This window comes from Rattus norvegicus, chromosome 11, assembly GCF_036323735.1.
Source record: "Rattus norvegicus strain BN/NHsdMcwi chromosome 11, GRCr8, whole genome shotgun sequence".
In the NCBI taxonomy this organism is placed as follows: domain Eukaryota; kingdom Metazoa; phylum Chordata; class Mammalia; order Rodentia; family Muridae; genus Rattus; species Rattus norvegicus.
This window is the reverse complement of record NC_086029.1, coordinates 19104049-19118871: the sequence shown is the minus strand read 5'-3', so window position 1 is coordinate 19118871 and position 14823 is coordinate 19104049. Positions and strand designations below refer to the sequence as shown.

The 14823-nt window shown below is 38.4% G+C and overlaps 1 pseudogene; it reads left to right on the top strand.

The window, feature by feature from the left end:
- Positions 1 to 10673: 10673 nt before the first annotated feature.
- On the top strand, positions 10674 to 12396 carry Rsrc1-ps2 (arginine and serine rich coiled-coil 1, pseudogene 2; annotated as a pseudogene).
- Positions 12397 to 14823: the final 2427 nt, after the last annotated feature.

Sequence of the window (14823 nt, the reverse complement as noted above, 5' to 3'; positions counted from 1 at the left end):
AAAATAGGAAAATTATATAAATCTAGCTTATGGGTGTTTTTAGTTTCACTGAAGCTTCTTAAAATTTATTAGTAGCTGAAGCTCTTTCATTTACATTTTGCTATGCGAATATAATACAAGCATTTATTCATTTGTGCTACTGTTAATGGGAATTTAATTTCTTTCGACTCTTTCGAGATACAAAATAGTTTGCATAATAGTAACTTGTGTATCCATATTTTTCAGAAGAACTCATATAAATACACCTACTCATAAACATTAAGTCCTGTGTGTACCTGTTTAACAAAATGATAACAAAAAAAATATGTTGATACCAGTCATATAATGTTTTCCTATGAAGATATTTATGCTTTTTGGGATACATATGCATAGGTTCTTTCTGGTAAAAATGAATATTAAGCTTTGTGGTTCATAAACATTTATGTCATCAACTTTTATAGATAATGTGAAATAATTTGTAAAAGTGTTTGTACCAATTTGCAATCCTGACTGCCAGCAACACATAAAGGCCTGTCATCTGATATAAGCACCAATATTTGAAAATTGATTTTTATAAGAATGTGGATATATACAAAATCCCACTATACAGCGATTACGGTGTGTATTTTCATGTTCTTGTCTTTAAAAAATTACTTCTTGAGTTACACGTTTTGAATGCTATTTATCATTTCCCTGAATAATGTCAGATTTAGACTCTTCCAATTTTTATGTCCTTCTGACAATCTTTAATGTAAAGGATGATGATGTCTCAGTTAGGACTTTATTGCTGTGAAGAGTCCCCATGACCATGGCAGCTCTTATAAAAGAAAACATTTAATGGCGATGGTTTACAGTTTCACATGTACACTATTAGCAGTGACACCACCACTACCACCTCACAGCAGCAGCAACAAATAGGAATCACTGATATAGCTTAATATCAATAATGTCAATTCCTAAACAGAAAGATACAGACTAACAGGGTGGATGCCAAAAACATGATCCATTCTTGTGCTGTATCCAATAGGCCTTTGCATTAAGAATAAACATCATTTCAGGATAAAATGAAGGAAAAAGTTATTCCAATCAAATGAACCCAAAAGGAAAGCTGGTGCAAACATGTAAATATCTGCCAAAATAGAATTTGAACCAAAATTAATCTAAACAGATAGAGAACACCACATAGCACATCAAAGGAAAACTCAATCAAAAGGACATTTCAATTGTTAAGACCTATACACCAAACCCAAGGACACTTAAGATCATAAAAGAAACATTAACTATAGCTAAAGTCACATATTGCTCCTCTAGCACTGATAGAAGGAGACCTCAAAACCATTACCAGTAAGCAGGTCATCCAGGAGAAAAAATTAAGCAAAAATTCTGGCATCAACATATCACAAACCAAATAAACCTAATAGGGGGTTACAGAACGTTCACCCAAACATGCACACACACACACACACACACACACACAAATCCCTATTTCAGCACTACATGAAATATTCTCCAAAATTGACCATGTACTTAGATACAAAGCAATCATTAATAGATACAAGAAAATTGGAACAATAGCCTCTGTCCTATGACCATCACATGGTAAAGCCAATTAACACCAAAAGAAAGTTTCCAAACTCTTGGAAATGAACAGCTCCATACTGAATGAAAAGTTGATCAAGACAGACATTAAGAAAAATTTAAGGACACCTGAGAATAGAACGCAAATGAATACAAAAATAACCCCCAAATTATGGGGTACAATGAAGATGTTTCTGAAAGGCAAGTTTCTAGAGTAAGTGACCACATAAAAGCAACTAGAGAGATCTAATACTAGGATCTTAACAGCACCCCTTAAAATTCTAGAACTGAAAGAAGAAAATACACCAAAAAGGAGCAGAGAGCAAGAAACAGTCAGAAGGCTAAAGTCAATTAGATAGAAACAAAAGGTAAAACAAAGAATCAATGAGTCAAACAGGTGGTCCTTTGAGAAAAATCAATAAGATTGACAGAACCTTAGGCAAATTAACTAAAAGACAAACAGAGAAAATCCAAATTAACAAAATTAGAGATAAAAACATGGACATAAACACACTGAGGAAATCCAGAGAATCATAGCAACATACTTTAAAAACTCTTGTTCAAATTAATGCATAACACGTAACAAAGTTAAATCAAGATTGGGTACACAATTTTAACAAGCATATATTCCCTTGTGAAGTGGAAGCAGTAATTAAAACTGTCCCAATCAAAACAGTCCAGGGTGAGATGGCTTTAGCCCAGAATTCAACAAGCTTTTCAAAGAAGTATGAATTCCAATACTCTTCACACTAGTTCACTAAGTAGAAACAGAAGGAACATTGCCCAATTAGTTTTACAAGGTCACAGTTACTCTGCTACCAAGATACTTAAAGATCCAGCAAAGAAAGGGAATTAGTTACACACAAATTTCCCTAATGAACATGGATGCAAAACTTTTCAATAAAATAATTGTAAACTGAAACCATGAATACGTGCATCAAAAATTGTAGCCAACCACGGGACTGAGCAGGGGACCCCAAAAGAGGAGTTAGGGGAAGGACTGAAGGAGCTGAAGGGGTTTGCAATCCCAAAGAAAGAACAAAAAGTATCAGCCAACCAGACCCCCCCAGAGCTCCCAGGGACTAAACCACCAACCAAAAAATATATATGGAGGGACCCATGACTCCAGCTGCATGTATAGCACAGGATGGCATTTTCTGGCATCACAGGGAGGCCCTTGGTTCTGTGAAGGCTTGATGACTCAGCATAGGGGAATGCTAGGGCAGAGGGGCAAGAGTGTGGGGGGGGCACCGTCATGGATGCAGGGGAGGGGGGGATAGGTGGGGGGTTTTCAGAGATAAAACCAGGAAGGGCGATAACATTTAAAATGTAAATAAACAAAATAACCAATAAAGAATAAAAAATCATTCACCATGGTGTCAGATACATCTCTGGTAGTTGTTAATGGATAGAGAGTGGAACTGTAATGGCAAGGTCAAGTGTAAAAAGAGGGAGGAAAAGGGAAGAGAACAATGAAAGAGAATATTGGGACAGCTGATATTGAGGGAAATTTGAGGAGCAGTATAAAAACCTAATACAATAGAACCTTCCAAAAATATGCACACGGTGATCTAAATTAAATTGCCAAATTATGAGAGAAACAGAGCCCCACCTGAATATCTCTTACCACCTAACCAAGCTTCCAAAACTGGGGTTGGTCATAAAATGTCCAATGAAAATTTCCAAAACAAACCAGGTCATTTGTAAAACTATAGCTTGTTCTATAGCTGAAGAGGACACCCACACAACTCATTGAAAACGCAGAAGATGAGCTGGTACAAGAAGGTTTTCTGCACAGTATCAAAGGAGAACTGAGAATACCAATCAAGCCACAAACCCTAATACCTGCAAGATATGCTAGTGCAAGAGTGACAAAAGGTTTATTGGGTTTATCAACAAATATCAGATATGGCATGAGGCCCAGTCCATGGGATAAAGCCAATGCCTGATGCTGTTTGGGTTATCGAGACCCTGAGATTGGGTGGCCCAGTGACTTAGCATAAAACCAAATACCACTGCTCAAAAGTAAACATACACAACAAAAATACAGAGGTGAATGTTAGCAGCAAACCATTGAACTGAGAACAAGGTCCCCATTGGAGAAGTTAGAGAGAGGATTGAAGGAGCTTCAGGGGCTTGTAACCCCATTAAAATGCCAACCAACCAGAGCTCCCAAGGACTAAACCACTACCCAAAGACTATACATGGACTGACCCATGGTTCCAGCTGCATATGTAGCAGAGGATGGCCTTGCTGGGCACCAATGGAAGGAGAAGCCCTTGGTCCTGCCAAGGTTGGACCTCCTCAGTGTAAGGGAATTTCGGAGGAGGCGGGAAGAGGATGGATGGGGAGAGATACACCCTTATAGAAAAGGGGGAGGGGATGGGATAGGGAGTTTATGTCCAGGAAACCGAGAAAGGAATAACATTTGAAATGTAAATAAAAAATCCAATAAAAGAAAAAGAAAAGAAATGACTCTTAAACACATTCTATTGTGCGTATGGACAGTGCTTTGCTTTGCTGGGTTTAGAGAGACTACCTCTTGTGGCAGATGGGAACAAATACAAAGACACAACCAGCCATTACCTATATAGATAGAAACCTTGATTACACAGCTCTACATAGGACATCTCCCATCAAATCCCTCCCTGCCGGGCTCTGCAGGAGAGGAGATGGGGTAAGAACCAGACTCGATAGAATGCCTCAAGAAAAAAAAAAAGGAAAAAAAAGACCCTCTAAATCAACAAGAAAAATGCACACAGACTCAGAGAGACTGAAGCAGCATGCACAGGGCCTGCACAGGTCTGTACCAGATCTGGTGGTAGATGAGAAAGAAATGGAACATGCCTCCATCCCTAAACTAGAAAGAATATTCATTGATAACCACTTGCAAATGAAAAGTTAGTTTTCTCCAAGGGAGTCTCACTAGGGACACAAACTACTCATAAGTACACTGCGTGCCCAGCAGTCGATGGCCACAGTGGCATCTTTGGAAATTCCTTGTTGTCTCATAAAATCATATTAGGACTTTTCCTTTTATGAATCTTATTATTTATTTTAAATATATTCCTTTTATTCTATTTATATTAAATACATGTAGGGTAACTACAGGGTCTCCATATATGTTATGGCTTCCACTTGAGCATTTTAATGGGATTCCTGAGTGCAAACCAGTGGGGCACGGAGTCTATATGTTTCTCTTTCCTTTCCTTGCTTCGTGCGGTCTTCTGTTTGCTTGTTTTATCCTAGTCTGATGTTACTTTTGTACTATGTAATTATATCATACTTTATTATTTTTCCTTAAAAGTCTTTGCTTGAGAAGCAGAAAGGGGTAGATCAGGATAGTAGAAGAGGTGGGAAGAAATGAGGAGGACTAGGGGGACAGGGAACCATAATTAAGTTATCTTAACCATATTAAGAAAATTATATCATATAATCATAATTCATGTGATAAAGAAAATCTGCGTTCAATAAAAGGGAAAAAGAAACAGCTATTTTAACCTATCCACATAAAATTATAATATCTGGGTTCTCACAGTTGTGTGGAAGGTGGAAAATAATTCTAAAACAATATTGTTCTCATGTAATAATTGTGATCATATATTATAGTTTTATTTTAAAGCCATTTTATCTTAGTTATGTGATTATGTATGTGTATATGGGGGTTTGCTGAATGAACTATCAACAAAGACCAAAAGACTTTGTAGGATCCACCAGTCTGGGATGTGAGCCCATTGTGTATCCCATGACTTGGGTATTAGGAACTGGTCAGGTCCACCACAAGAACAGTGCAGTGTCTTACACTGGTAAACTACCCAACCCCCGATCTAATAATTTCACATGAAAACAAGTTTGTTTTGGACCTGAGACTACTCTGCTATTCCAAGGTTCACTCATAAATTTATAAATTAAGCTGCATCTATCTTTCTACCATCCATCTATGTATCTATGACAATATCTTTCATAATAATTCTCATTCTATTTACAGTAGCTAAAGGAACAGATGCTCCGTATGTAACTTGGCTGAAGAGAGTATTTCATTTTTGCCACACTCAGTTTTTTATACTACAGAAAGTGTGTAGCTGAACAACTTTTTAGCAATTTTTTTTGTTCCAATCAATGGATACCATAATATTTTTTTCAGCTTCAAGAAGGTGCTTACTCATCTGGAAATTTGAGAAATTCTGCACAGGTGTCCTAGTGGCTTATTAAAATTGAGTAAGCTTGAGGACAGCCCTTCTGCAAAACTCTACAAGCCTGAACAGTGTTTAGCAGCTAGAATTCAGGATCTGGGAAAGGTATTTTAAGAAAAAAGCAAAAGTGCTTCTGACTTTGTGGGATGTTGTTACTCAGAAAAGTAAAAAATTAGCAGAACTAAACACTGTACTTCAGAAATAGTGACTCTTGGCTCTCATTTGGCTTAGCACTAGCTGTACATGTGGCTCAGAGGGTCCTTATTCTTTGGCCTTTTTCATGTCTTCTCTGTGAAACAGCAATACTCTTGAATTCTCACGTACATCATGACTGACAGTGTGTATAAGATCATGTTAATTAGTGTGTATATCCAATCCTAGAATAAGGCTTATCATTCTATTTCTTTTCCGGCCTGGATACTAAGGAATAAAAAAGCAAGAAATACCTTCAATTCAGAAACATCTGTACCCAAAGGCAATGAGAAAGTAATAATAATGGTCACACCAAATAAACATCCTAGACAGTATATGTTAAGCATGCATGTATCATATATGTAACGTGTACATAGAATATGTTACTGCACACTGCCTATTCATTGCCCCATCAGCCTGGGGCTAATGATATTTACAAGTTCTTTATTAAAGACAATGGTAGACATGTAGGTTTAATTACGTATAAAAGATATATATCTAGTAAGCAACAAAAACAAAATTCTAACTGAGTCTAACTCCTGTTCTTTAATAGAAGCTTTTGTTGTTTTACTTTACAAAGAGCACGAGGTGACTGGAGACCTAACAGCATCCACTGCACCCACATCAGGTTCCTCAAAATCGCCCCTAACTCTAGTTTCAGAAGCTCTGTTGCCCTCCTCCAGTTTCTGGCATCACTTGCATGCGTGTAATACGTATAAACTTACTCAAGAAAACATACAACATGAATAAAAAGGATTTGCGATCAAATCAAATTTTAAACTAGGATACAAGAGACAGACAAAAAGGGAAGTAGAAAAGATAAGTAGAGAGAAAATATACTAAAACATACTTTGTTCAGAAATGCCACTATGACATGTAATACCTTATTGTTAACTTAAAGAAAACCAAAAAACAAAAAGTTATGAACAGGAATGTGATTAAGCACAAATTAAGTAGATAAAGGAACAGATCTATTTTCACAGAATACTTTATAGGTATGCATGGTGATGCTAATATCTTCAGAATGATTTGAGTTGTGCGAATGCATTCAAGGTCTTTACAGGTAGTATAGCGCCATGGTTTCCAAACGGCAAACTGAAATGTGGTGCCCTGGTACCCCTTTCTTTAATTGAGCTGTTAAAATATATATTATTTGAATGAAATTATAATGCTTTCATTAACCTATTTTGCCCTTTCTCAAATCCGACTATAAATGTGATAGGAAATTAAAATTGCCCAATGCTTGAGGAAAGCAATCAAGTTAGATTGACCAATATGCTTGTACACTTGTCTAGCCACTCTCCCCAATGAAGAGAAAAGCCGGAAGGGAGAGTGTCATTGCAAATATTTAGTTTCCTGCATAAAAAGAATAAAGTCTAGGCTCGAAAGGACAATGAATCATCTTGACAAAAAACAAAGGCACAAGATTGGGTTTATGAAGATTTCCAGGATAAAAATTATGATAAGGCAAATCAGCTTTTCTTTTCATATGAAATGCATACATGCATATAGATTCCTATATTTTCTGATGTGAGCTTTAGATGGCTCTGCAAACAACAAATCTTTCAACATAGGATGATTGCGATGTCTACAGCAAAACAGGCTATGAAGTACTCACAGGTGTGCACATTCACTTCCTGGATACGGTACAAGCCAGCTGCTCTATAAGGCACAAGGACTTGCATATTTGGGGAATTTTTTCACCTTCAAATCTGGAAAGGTGTCATTGACATAAAGATATCATGAGGAAACAATAAATATAAAACTAATTTGATACTTGGAAAGAGAAGGAAAAGAAAATAGCAAAGGTTTGCATTAGTGCTCCCAACTAACTGGGAAGCAGGTGTACCTCTGACTCTTTTTCTTGCTTTTGAGATCCTTTTTCTTCTATAGGGTCGCTTTGTTCAACTCCATGTGAGGGCTTTTGCCTTGTCTTGCTGTATTTCGCTTTGTTGTGTGTTGGGAGCGATGTCCTTTAGCCCTCCATTGTTGATGTTAGAACTAAGTATGACTAGGTTCATGGAAAATCCCCAGCCAGCTGCAGAAGACTAATACAAATCTGGTGGTAAAGAAAAATAATAATATGATAAAGACATCCTGCTGACTAATCAATACGACAAACCTGTGACCTTTCTGACATCCTGTCAACATCAGCCTACTCCCTGACCACATGAATATTGTGTCCTTGGCCTGCGTAAATATTTCTTATTTCCCCTCTCCCTCTGTTACCCCTGTTATGGTATAAATTCAGCCTTGGGGAAAAATAAAATTGTCGCCTTGATCAAACTCTTGTCTTGGCAGCCTTCTGCATGTCCCTTGTCTCCCATTCTCTTCCAGGTACCCCCAGACCCCTCACGTACAGTTGTGCTTGGTTGATGTCTCCTGGCAGCCTGCTCTTTTCTGAAGGGAGAAGGAAGGGGAGTGGATCTGGGGGAGAGGAGAAGTCACAGGGAACTAGGAGGAATGAAGAGAAGGAAAACATTAATCAGGACGTGATTATGAGAGAAGATTCTATTTTCATTAAAGGAAAGAAAGAAAGAAAGAAAGAAAGAAAGAAAGGAAGAAAGAAACAAAGAAAGAAAGAAAGAAAGGTAAGAAAAAGTGTCCTACATAACATGCCTTTCAGTGTATAAGCAAGTCTTTTATTATATGCTTCTTGCTATGTCCCCCTTCTCTCTTCCCTCTCTTGTTCTCTATCTCCTTCTCCCTCTCAGCTTTCCCTCCTCTCTCTCTCTCTCACTTTCTCTCTCTCTCTCTCTCTCTCTCTCTCTCTCTCTCTCTCTCACACACACACACACACACACACACACTATTGTTACCAAATTATTATAAAATCTTAACAAATATTCAAATACTACTAACTTTGCTCATGGATGACATAAACAGTCCTGTGGTTTGACCCTGTGGGTAAACCAGTCTGTCACCTATGTGAGAAAGCCTGTACTCTACGACTAAGGATTACACAGAAACCTATTCCTTAAATGAGTTTCTTTCAAGGGAATTTATGTCTGCTTACCTCTCTGAAAGGTGCCCAATTTTAGATTTTTGTTTGTTCGTTTGTTTTTGGCAATTTCCTTTCAGGATCGTTGACTTGCATTGCAGAGATGACAAACTTAAGGAAATATCAGCAAAACATACAGGGAGCCATAGAGTACTTGGTTGGAAAATAAAACTGGTTTATTTTGTTGAAAGAACCCCATATTCTTTCTGAACTATCTAATGGCTTTAGATGTTTGTAAACATCATCAAGAAATAACTTGGAATCATGCCTTTCATGTAAATAATCACTTGTCCTGTGAATGACGGAATTAAGGATATTTATCTCTTTCCTTATAGTAAAAATAATTACGTATAAAATCCATGTTATATCTTGTTTTACAAAGCCTTGAAAACTACAGAGATGTGTGGAGCCTGAGTAAACCAGTAAGAGTAGAGGAAATCCTTGGTGAACATGAATTATTTACATGGCATAGTCTCAGACCCAAGAGAAATTGTCAAAAATCTTTCTCATACAGGTGAGGCTTGAAATTGCCAAAGCCAGGGAAGGGAGAGGCAAAGATTAAAACAGAGACTGAAGGAACACCCATTCAGAGCCTGCCCCACATGTGGCCCATACATATACAGCCACCCAATTAGACAAGATGGATGAAGCAAAGAAGTGCAGACCGACAGGAGCCGGATGTAGATCGCTCCTGAGAGACACAGCCAGAATACAGCAAATATAGAGGCGAATGCCAGCAGCAAACCACTGAACTGAGAATAGGTCCCCTATTGAAGGAATCAGAGAAAGAACTGGAAGAGCTTGAAGGGGCTCGAGACCCCAAAAGTACAACAATGCCAAGCAACCAGAGCTTCCAGGGACTAAGCCACTACCTAAAGACTATACATGGACTGACCCTGGACTCTGACCCCATAGGTAGCAATGAATATCCTAGTAAGAGCACCAGTGGAAGGGGGAGCCCTGGGTCCTGCTAAGACTGAACCCCAGTGAACTAGACTATGGGGGGAGGGCGGCAATGGGGGGAGGGTTGGGAGGGGAACACCCATAAGGAAGGGGAGGGGGGAGGGGGATGTTTGCCCGGAAACCGGGAAAGGGAATAACACCCGAAATGTATATAAGAAATACTCAAGTAAATAAAAAAAAAAAAAAAAAAAAAAGAAATTGCCAAAGCTTTCCTCTGGTTCACAGTCTGTCCAAACACCAGAGCTTCCTCCTTCCTACTGCTTACAGGGTCAAACTGCTTGCCTACAAAGACATCCCAAGTACACTACCACAACGCCTCTAGTTACTAAGCCATTTCAATGACCCAAGATGCTTTAATTTTTCATTCCTCATTTGCCATTTTATTTGACATAGCAGTTTATGATATGTGATGCAGGAAGTAGAAGGAAAAAATGGAGATGCAGATTTGTGATATGGTCCTTGTTAGCATGTATAAAAACTATAGCTTCAAGAAAGAAAGAGAAATGTTAACAGACAGAAGGAAAGAGAGAGAGAGAGAGAGAGAGAGAGAGAGAGAGAGAGAGAGAGAGAGAGAGAGAGAGAAGGGGGAGAGAGAAGGGGAGGGAGGAAAGAAGGAAGGAAGGGAGGGAGGGAGGGAGGGAGGGAGGGAGGGAGGAAGGGAAGGAAGGAAGGAAAAGAAAGATAAATAAAAAATAAATAAGAGATGTATTTCTGGCTAGAACCAGGAAGGCTCTGAGCTTAAATTGAAGCAAGTTCTGAGGACGCTCATGGCGCCAAGGTTAGAGGAGGGGTTTCCAGGTCCCTACATCAGGAGGTGTGAACCAGAAGGTCTTCAGACACTGAAGAAGAAAGCTGAAGCAAGAGAAAAAAGAAACACTGGAGGGAGTCATCTTCAAGCAGCTCTTCAGACAGCAGAACATACAGCTGAAAGTAGGGCGGGAGAAGGCCAAGGTCCAACCTCACTCACATTCTTTTTTTTTTTTTTTTCTGGGAATTTTTTAAAAAAATTTTCCCATCTTTATTAAATTGGGTATTTCTTATTTACATTTCAAATGTTATTCCCTTTCCCGGTTTCCAGGCCAACATCCCCCTAGTCCCTCCCCGTCCCCTTCTATATGGGTGTTCTCCTCCCCATCCTCCCCCCCACTACCACCCTCCCCCAACAATCCGGTTCACTGGAGTTTCAGTCTTGGTAGGACCAAGGGCTTCCCCTTCCACTGGTGCTCTTACTAGGATATTCATTGCTACCTATGAGGTTGGAGCCCAGGGTCAGTCCATGTATAGTCTTTGGGTAGTGGCTTAGTCCCTGGAAGCTTTGGTAAGTTGGCATTGTTGTTCATATGGGGTCTCAAACCCCTTTCAACTCTTTCAGTCCTTTCTCTGATTCCTTCAACGGGGGTCCTGTTCTCAGTTCAGTGGTTTGCTGCTGGCATTCGCCTATGTATTTGCTGTATTCTGGCTGCGTCTCTCAGGAGAGATCTACATCCGGTTCCTGTCAGCCTGCACTTCTTTGCTTCATCCATCTTGTCTAGTTTGGTGGTTGTATATGTATGGGCCACATGTGGGGCAGGCTCTGAATGGCCGTTCCTTCAGCCTTTGTTCTAAACTTCCTAAGGGTATTCTTGTTCCCCTTTTAAAGAAGGAGTTTGGTCCGCATTTTGGTCATCCTTACTCACATTCTTATCAGAGAAGATATAGGCGCAGGTCCAGCAGCAGCTCTTCTTACAGCTCCTGAAGAAAAAGAAGAGAAAGTCGCAGTCATTCCAGGGGCCGAAGGAAATCCTATAGAGTTCAAAGGTCTCAGTCAAAAGGCAGAACAAGAAGATCCAGGTCAAGACCTCATCCGTGCTCACATAGTAGAAGCAGTGAAAGGTCAGTCACCGAAGAACTCATATTAGATCCAGGAACAGAGATGGACGGAAAGTCCTGGACAAAGAGAAAAGGGAAAAGGAGAAGGATAAAAGCAAAGACAAAGAAGTGTACAGCATCAAACGCGGGGATTCTGGAAACACCAAAGTTGGATGAGAACATCTGCCTTAGCTGAGCAGATTTCAATTGGTCCTTGAAGCTGCTGCAAAAGCAGATGAAGCATTAAAAGTCAAAGAAAGGAATGAGGAAGAAGCAAAGAGAACCAAAGAGAACCAAAGAAGACCAAGCCACACTGGTAGAACAAGTAAAAAGAACAAACGAAATTGAAGCAATTGAACGTGACTCTTTTTTCAGCAGACATTCAGGTCAAGTAAAGATGCCAAAAGTCAGTAGAACAAGTGAAGTGAAGCATGTGACTCCAGCATCAGGGCCAGCATCCATAGCTGTTGACCCACTCGGCACATAGGCCCTGACTGCATCCCCATGGCTATCAAGTACCAAGATGACAATTCTCTAGCTCATTTAAATGTATTTATTGAAAAAGCTGAAACTGAAAAACAGTGGCTCAAGAGATTAATTGCTCTCCAACAAAGAAGACTCACAGGCAGCCCTGTGACCTAAGCAGCAGACTTATGGTTGGATTAACAGTAAGCTTGAAAACTTAGGGTTTTTCTTAACTTATTTTTATTGGATAATTTTTACCTTTTAAGTGTTATTCCCTTTCCCGGTTTCCTGTCAATAAGCCCCCTATCCTATCCCCTTTCCCCTTTGTCTATAAGAGGGTTCTCCCTCCCCAAACACCCCCTCTCCCCACCTCCCTGCCCTGACATTCCCCTAAACTGTGTGTGAATATTTAGGTTTTAAATACCAATATTAACTTTCACTCTTAAAAATAACTTAGCCAAATACATGAAAAAGAAAACTCATTTCTTCCCTCATGTTCAACTAAATACTTGGTAGCTTGAATCAAACATTGTGAATAATGAATCTATTATAAAAGTTCTGAGTGCATGAACATAGTATACTGTAAATAAATCAAATAATAAAAATATAAGTGTTGAAATAAAAAAGAGATGTGTATTTCCATATTGGATCTGCTTCTATGGTGCCTTTCAGTTATAAGATTATTTTAGATGTTACCTGAATATGACACAAATATCTTTAAATGGCATCCTCTATTGAAATTATATCATTACAGGTTCATTCCTCTGAGTTAATAGCCCTTTTATTATTTATTTTCTATTTTGAATGCAATTTGCTTCTCCCCAATATCCTCCTAGCAACATTTTTTATGCAATGTAGCTATGTTGAAAGGAGACTGTTTTACATTATTTCTAGTTTTATTTTTGATTGAAAATAAATAAATCCATAAAATCCAATAAGGAGGTATCATTATAAAAAAATACTTAAAGCATAGCAATTATTGACTCAGGTTTAAATTCAAATGCCACAACACTAAAGTATAGTACCAAAAATTTATTTAAAAATCCTGTTAACTCTCTTGACTAAAATAATCACTATTATACTCATAACATTTATTCCTTAACTTTTGGTAAGCCCACAGTTATAAAGGACATGGTATTTCTGCACATTGTTCACATTCTGAAAAATACTATAAAATCTATATGTAAAGTTTTCAGTGTAATAAGATAGCTCGCTATGGCCTTAAGTTTACTTATTTCATCTATGTTTGAGTGACTGGACTCTATACTTGGTGTCACCTATACTTGGTGTCTTTGTTTACCTGCTACAATACAGGACAGAAGAACAGACAAATTCCATTCCATAAGCCACATTTTAAGGAGCTCTGCTAGAAAATAACTTCTTCCTTGTGTATTCCAAGATTTAAGATACTGTTTTTCCATTATTTACCAGATGCCTGTCAATTTCTTCATTCTTCTGGCTTCACATTTCTCTTGGGGTATCTTGATACCTTGGGATATCAGTGACATTGATGCAACAAGACACAAAATGAATGGTGATATATCCTAGACTTGTTTAGGCCTACAGAGATAGATGTGGCTTTTCTGTCAGATATGATGACCAGTGTGTACAGGAGGACACATAATATGTCTATAAAATCATGGAAAATTCAGATACTATGCAAATCTAGATGACTGAAAAGACACTGTGTGTAAAAGTAACTTTTATTTGCCAGATGCAATTGTCTCAGAGGTTTAATGCTGAATAAACTTATCCTTCTATTCTTTCTGAACTATAGTTGGTTGGTTTAACTAAGCTGCTATGACTCAAAACACTTCTCCAAGCTGACTGATTCAAACCCCGTTTCCTTTTGGTTTCTGATTGAATTGCTGTATTTGGCCTCATACTAACATTGTCTATGTGTTCTAATCTTCTGGATTTTTATACTGTATTGTTCTGTCTTCACTGGGTGACTAGCTTGCTCTTTCTGTAACCTGTAAAACAGTACTGATAAAATTTTCTTCTCTCCTAGCTCAGTCTGACAATTTTCTTTTCTAATTCATCACTTTGTTCACCATCCCTCCCAACACCTAATTAGATATCAATTGTAAAAATGGCTGCTTTCTTCTACAAAGTAACCTTACCTACATTGTTTGGAATTAAAGTTGTGTACTAAAGGCACGTCTAGATTCTAACTAGATGTATTAAAGGTGTGCCATTTCTGCCAGATCACATAGACCTATAAGGTGTTTGGACATAATCTCTTATCATTTCAACCATGTTGCTGGATTAAAATTCCTATATACTTGTGAGCTAACTAAGCCCACACATACACAGGTCACCAAGATGGGATGATCTGTGGGTATGAAGATGTTTTCTATAAGCAAAAAAAATTACTGTTACTACCATATAAACAACCTGAGCTGTTCAAATAGTTATATTAAAGTAATCTTGAGGTCAGAAGCCCTTGTCAGTGACAGAAGCTTTCTTGTCTCCAATCATCCACAGCTCACAGATCTAGTCGAAAAATTATTGATCTTTACCAAAGCTATCCCATGCCAGCAGACTCCAGCCCTTTGTCATTCAAACTCAGTAATATACTGTGTGGACAACTGTGAAAGTGAG